The sequence below is a fragment of the Ictalurus punctatus genome, chromosome 13 (genome assembly GCF_001660625.3).
Source record: "Ictalurus punctatus breed USDA103 chromosome 13, Coco_2.0, whole genome shotgun sequence".
In the NCBI taxonomy this organism is placed as follows: domain Eukaryota; kingdom Metazoa; phylum Chordata; class Actinopteri; order Siluriformes; family Ictaluridae; genus Ictalurus; species Ictalurus punctatus.
Window position 1 is genome coordinate 8,733,891 of NC_030428.2, and position 6,757 is coordinate 8,740,647.

Consider the following 6,757-nt stretch of genomic DNA (forward strand, 5'->3'; position numbering starts at 1 on the left):
TCTTCTGCCTGTTTCAGAGACACATTCATTTGTTGGCTGTTGATTTTAAATTGCTATTGAATTCTAGACATCAAGCTGCAGACTTCAGCACAAACACAGCCCACCTGCCACCTTGTTAAAAGTACATGGGTACTTTCAAGATCCTATCCTGTAGATGCAAGAGTAAAATAATATGCTACTTTAAATCATTCATATTTAGTATACTTTACATTTAAACTGTTCCTCGGAGAAGCAATAAATAACCCAAGAACAGTGTGATTTGACATGAAAAGAAATGCTTATTTTGCTTATTGTTCTTGCATTGCCACTTGCCGAGAAGACTTGCAATGCCAAAACAGTACAATCGTGACTGAAAGTCTGGTTGCAACTTTCTTACAAACACTTACATGTCACTCCACATAAGCATTAACTGATAAAGCTTGACACGTAATTAAAACAACACATCGCTGTTGAATTCTCGATTCTGATTGGCTGGCAGACGTTCTGAGGTGTGCAATTATTTTTCAGTAAATGCACAGCTAAAGTAGTCAAGTCTTGACCGCATTATAGTTCCATGTCACTTCGCCAAGAGTGAACAAAAATAACGTAAAAGTTAGTCTACTGTCCACCACACCACACACATTTAACAATAAACAAAATAACAGAACTTTTACATTTTCCAGAAATAAGTAAGGAATAATTGATGGTTGGCCGTTGAATTATTAGAAAAATAATGCACACTCGAGGTGGTAATGCGACCATGAGGCAAAGCGGAGGCTTGAACAATCGATATGCAGTTATTAGAGAGAGAGAGAGAGCAAGAAAAAAAAAGTTTGCGAGAGAGTATGTACTGTATGATAAGCCTGTGAACAAGTATCAATATTTATTTATTTATTCATTGTATTTTCTGCAGTAATAATAATTTTAAAAATTATTTTTAGTAAAAAAAAAAACAAGTAGGGTTATCAACATTTATTTATTTATTTGTTCTATTTTTATATTATCAGCATGAAAGAAAAAAAAACTGTGAACATCTGAACAATGTCTTGAGGTGTGGTAATTGACTACGGTCCATTGAATCACGCGTCGCATCGTGACTGTATTGTATTGTATTGTGCATTATTTTCTAATGATTCAATGGACCGAAGTCAATTCCACTTATACCGCAGTTATCACACCTCAAGACATTGTTCAGATGTTCACAGGTGTTTTTTTTTGTTTGTTTGTTTCATGCTGATAATATAAAAATAGAACAAATAAATAAATAAATGTCAATTATTCCTTACTTAATTGTTGCTACTAAATGTGACAATTGTATCAACTAAGTATTACATAATTAGTGAAATCAATAAAATTAGGTAATCTAATAAAATACCAGGCTCACCAAATTTATTAAAGACGTGCAATTAGCCAATAATGCTTTGTAAGTTTTGTTGTAAGTTATGTCATTGTGTACTACCAAAATAATTTATAGGTATTTTTTGATAAGTATATGAACAGTTGACAATGTTTCTAAGTTATAAACTCACATTGGGCCTCATTTATCAAGTTGGATATGAACAGATTTAATCGTAAATCATTCTTAGGAACATTTACGCAAGAAATTTGGTCTCCATGAGAGGCCCATAATTTCGGAAAAACATTCATATCCTACTTGTGCTTGAGTGTTTGTAAATTTAAGCATAAGAAGACTAAATAATGTAAGCCTCGAATTGAATGATTTCAGATGATATAATTTGCATGGATTACTGCACTTTTATATCTGGAATATACTGTAGGGTTTAAAATGCTTAATTTTATTACGTCTGCAGCATTTATACAGAAGTCCTTTGTATTTGCTTTCAAAAACACATCCTCATGCTACTTCACTAGGACAGGGACTAAGAATACTAATGAGGAAATGGTATGCTGTGAAATCCAGTCATTTTATATTATAACCATTGAACGAATATGAAAAATAAAGAAACACAAACCATTAATTAAGACAAATAAAATTAATCATTCAATTATGACAAATGAAATACAAAAGAAAGGATGCCTGCACATAGCTGTAGGCTGTAAACAAATAGCTAACAGAAGATTTAGTACATGCCATGCTTATAAGGGAAATGATGTGTAAAGACTACTTTGATTGATTGATTGATTAATTGATTGATTGATTGATTTTTATTTATTTATTTATTTATTTATTTATTTTCGCCGGGGTTGATGAGTGAGGCAGGTTTACAAATTGGTTCCATTTGTCATGGCATCATCTTTTGATCGAGCAACACATTAGGTCCAGCACAATGATCATCGATCACGTTAATTTTTTTTAAATAGCACATAGTCTCCCTGCATGGCATGCTCAATGTCCATGAACACACCATTTTCTTTGCATGTCAATTTTTACACATCTAATTCACGTTTTCTGTAATTTGTCTGTACAGGGTGTCCCAAAAGTCTATAGGGGACTGTGTTTGCCAGCAGCATGTCAGTTGTTCCTTCTTCAGTGGATGTTCGTGGACGTCCACTTCTCGGTTGGTCCACAACACTCCCAGTCTTTCTGAATTTGTTAAGTTTGGCAACAGTGTAATGTGTGTGATGTGATCGCCATGTTTCCTGTTAAAGTCCATCACAACCTCACAACAGTATCCTGATCCAGCCATGAGAATGCTTTCAATACGTTCTTCTTTTGTCAAAGGAATTTTTAAAGGCTATGTGAAAATCTATATAATATAAACTAAGTATGAAAAATTTTAAAAGACCTTTTGCTAAAAAGTGTTAATTTCCCCTACGTATGCAGACTTTTGGGACACCTTGTAGATTCAGGTGCTGTTACACTGCTGTTGGCATAGAAGCCAGTCAAAATAACTTCCACTTCTGTCTTTCTGTCGTTTCTTTCACCATTAGTAGTCATTTCATGTTTCCAGCCATCTGTGTACTTGACCTTTTATGGAGTTTGATGGTTGTCATTGAATGCAAATGAGCTGTGTCAAGAATCTCTGCACTTTACAGCTGATCGACATGCATGTGAAAATCAGCATTTTTCAGAAACTTTAAACAGTTTCTGAAACTGATAAAAAATTTATAAATTTGGCCCAATGTTGTCATTACGTTATTATATATTGGACTAACTGCAGCTGTTCATCATTTTAAAGGTGACTTTTCACACCTGCTGGAATTTCTAAACTATGCAGAAAGGCCCGTTTCACTAGTGCCATCGTCTTAGTGTGCATTATGGCCAATACTCATCAAAAATGTTTCTTAAAACACATTTAAGAAGCATGTTTACCACAAATACACAATATACTGCATGTCAACCATCTGTCCATTTAAACACTTGATTTATTTATTTAATGAATTTCATCTGTTATACAGTACTATGCAAAAGTCTTAGGCACCCTGTTTCTAGTACAAACTTTGTTATAGATTTTTATTTTATAACTTATGTTATTTATTTTCAGTAACAATTTTAAAACATTAGTTTTCCAGCTCAAAATGAAATGTTACCAGAAAATGTTTGTACGTCAGTAAAGAAAGCAGCATATTGAATAAGAGACACTTTTCAGACAAAAAAAAAACATAATGAAGGCTGCTGGGTTTTGCTGCAAAAATAAGAAGGAAGTATGACAGTCAAAGTCTGCAGAAGAACCGTGGTTGGTTCTGCAAGATGCTCAATAAAACTTCCAGCTCATTTCCATATAGTAAAAAAGAAATGTTTAAGTACTGCTGTGAACTGACTGACAGAATGAATACATTTCGATTTTAACCCATTTTTAATACCACACCAGTTCATGAGACATGTTTATTTCTCATTCTCTTGCTAAAGCATAAGCAATAGAAACTGTATTTAAAATCATTATACAACACTGTTATGATTGTCAGGCTTGTAACTGCAGAGCAAAGTTTTCTACAGTAATGATAGCAATTCTTATTCTCTGTCATTCATTATATTTGTCTTTTAGCTTTTGCCTCTCCTATTCTCATTTATGGATTTGTATCTCTGTATTATATCCCTGATATCTATCACTAACACCTCCCAGTTTTGCTGGCTACAGTTACACTTTTGCATTGCTGGCTTTTAAAGTAAAAATCTTTGCAGTTGTATCCAAGCCTACCATTAAAATGTTGAAATAAAATTTCGAAACAGAGAAGACAGGAAACACTTTTGCTGCATGTCATGTCAGCAAGCTGGTTATTACACTCTCTAAAACGTTGTGTTGAAATCAGATTGCTGTGAAATTGAATCTGATATCATTATGGAAATATCACTGTGCAATGCACAAATTCAGTTTTTAAAAGGGAAAATGAAGAGCTTATTTAATTGCATAAGGCAGTTTATGTAACCACACCTCTTGACAAAGTATTTATTGTAAAAGCACCATGTTTATGGCTCTTTTGCCCTTTGCAAAGTCTCTGCATTCAGTGGTCATGAAAATACAGTATATAGATATATTTGCACTTGGGCTGTGATCACTAAAACAGGAGCCTTATGTTAAACCATGCATGCTGAGGAAATTTATCAATTAAATCATTCAGAGAATTAAAATATTGTAATTAGTTACTGTAATATTAATTTACTGATTTTTATGTGCAGCAATGCTTTACAAAAATGTTACAAAACTACAAAAATGAAAAGCACAGTTGGGTTTGCGTTTATTTATTTTTTTACTTTTACTTTTTTTTTTGTGCCTGACTGTCTTGACTCAGTCTCTTTGCTTGGTCAGTCAGTCGTCACTAGAGCATTGTTTAGACATTGGTATGAGTCCTGAGGTTTTCTGTCTGAAGCTGATTGTTGTGGTGTGCAATAATACATGTGCTGCACACTCAATAAATCAGTGCTCTGAAAATGTCAAACATCTGGCATTATTCTATGTGGCACTTTTATATTGAAATGCACAGGAAATTTTAAACTTCTCTGTTTTTGAGTACTTGGTAGTCGACACAGTGCCGTATATTTTACTTCAGTTCACTCACATTACATAAATTAGGTATTCAGTTTAGTTTTGAATATGACTAAACTTACAAAAATAAATATATACTTTTATATTTTTGCTTCTTTTTAATTTAATTTATTTTTACATTTTGAATATGTGAGGGATATAAAAGAGTATTTAATAATAGCAGATTTGTTCTCATGTATAAATACACTCACTCACTCACTTTTACACCACATTTAAATAAGATACATACATGTGCATGTACATGTGCATGCTATATCTACCTTTTCACTATCATTATTTGGTAAAAAATAATAAATAAATAAATAAATAAATAAATAAATAAATTGACAAATTTCCCTGTGCACTTACTTACACTAAACTAGCATTGTGTCTTAAATAACATACTTATGTACTATTCATGCAGCCTTCAAAACTACCAATGGTCTGTTCACGTACCAGTCTTCTTAGATTAGTGAATACTTTTGAATGTAAGGTCATAGTTTTCAACTTGAGACACAGCCCATTACAACAAGCATGACAACGGCAGAAAGTTTTAAAGAGAGATTGCTAAACATTTTACAGTTTGACTTGGAAACCAAACAGACAGGGATGTTTTGGTTCTGACATGCCATATAGTGAATGTTGCATTTAATCCTCCAGATGTACATAAGATACGCAGGCGAGTGTGTGAAAGATGTCGCATCAAGTATAACCAGACACCTCTGCTTCTTGTGGGGCTGTATTACCATCCCGCCATGGATTATTTTCCTACTGCAGTGCACCCCATGGTGTTTTATTCCTTATGCACCGATTGAATCTGGATCTGACATCAGAAAGAGATGCACTCTGTCAAACACAGCTCCAGACTTTTTGAAAATGTGTCATGAAATGCATGCTCACACTTTTTGCTTTAAAACAAATTTAAGTGGTTAAGGCTTGGGGTCTCAAAAATTCATAATGTCCATTTGGGGTTGTTTGTCCAAAAAGTAGTGGAACTCTTGTGTAAGAGTATGTGTAGTATGTATGCAAGTGTGTATTAGGTGTTACTACCATCCCCCATGCATGTAAATTAGCTGTTATTATAGAAACAATAACATTAACAATATTAACAATAAGAATAACATGCTGCTGTTAGCAAAAGTAATCAACACTTCTTACCAGTCATATTCAAGAATTTCACAGCTGGAGTATAATAATCATCAATGGGTTGTACTTATTGGGCAGGGAAGGTTTGGAAAGTGTGATTTAGTTGTAATAGACAGCATGACATAAGGCTGTAGGTTTAAGTGCACTTTCTCAGTACATTAAGACTGGCTAGAGGAAGAAAATTCAGGAATTCAAAAATGTTTCAACAAAGATACAATGACTTTTAATCTCCAGAGCCATTTAATAAATACCTTGCCTGAATAACAGAAATTTGTTACGCTGCGCACACACAAACTGCACAAATTTAGTGGGTTGGGTTAAATTAACCGAGTTGACATTGTGTCACATTTTCTGCACTGTTAAGATTTCATTACTTCATCAACCTCCAGTACTTCATGTCCTTCAGAACTGGTGCCACTCAGCCCAGCTGCCTTCTGGAGAAATTCATCATCATAGAGTCTCTGCTCTGACATGAATTCCAGGGATATAATGAAAGCACTTGATCAAGTCTCGGAGGGGGTGGAAATGGGTTCAGTTGGCACTTCTTTATTTTTTCAGCATAATTATCAACTTGGCTTCATCTGAAGCATGGCTATGAATGGCTCAGAGTGTCGAATGCAAACTGATGCAACAGCTCAGCAACAGGAACCTTACTGGGATGTTCAGAAATCGTTGTCAATGAGTGGAATGTTTTTTTTAATTCTCTG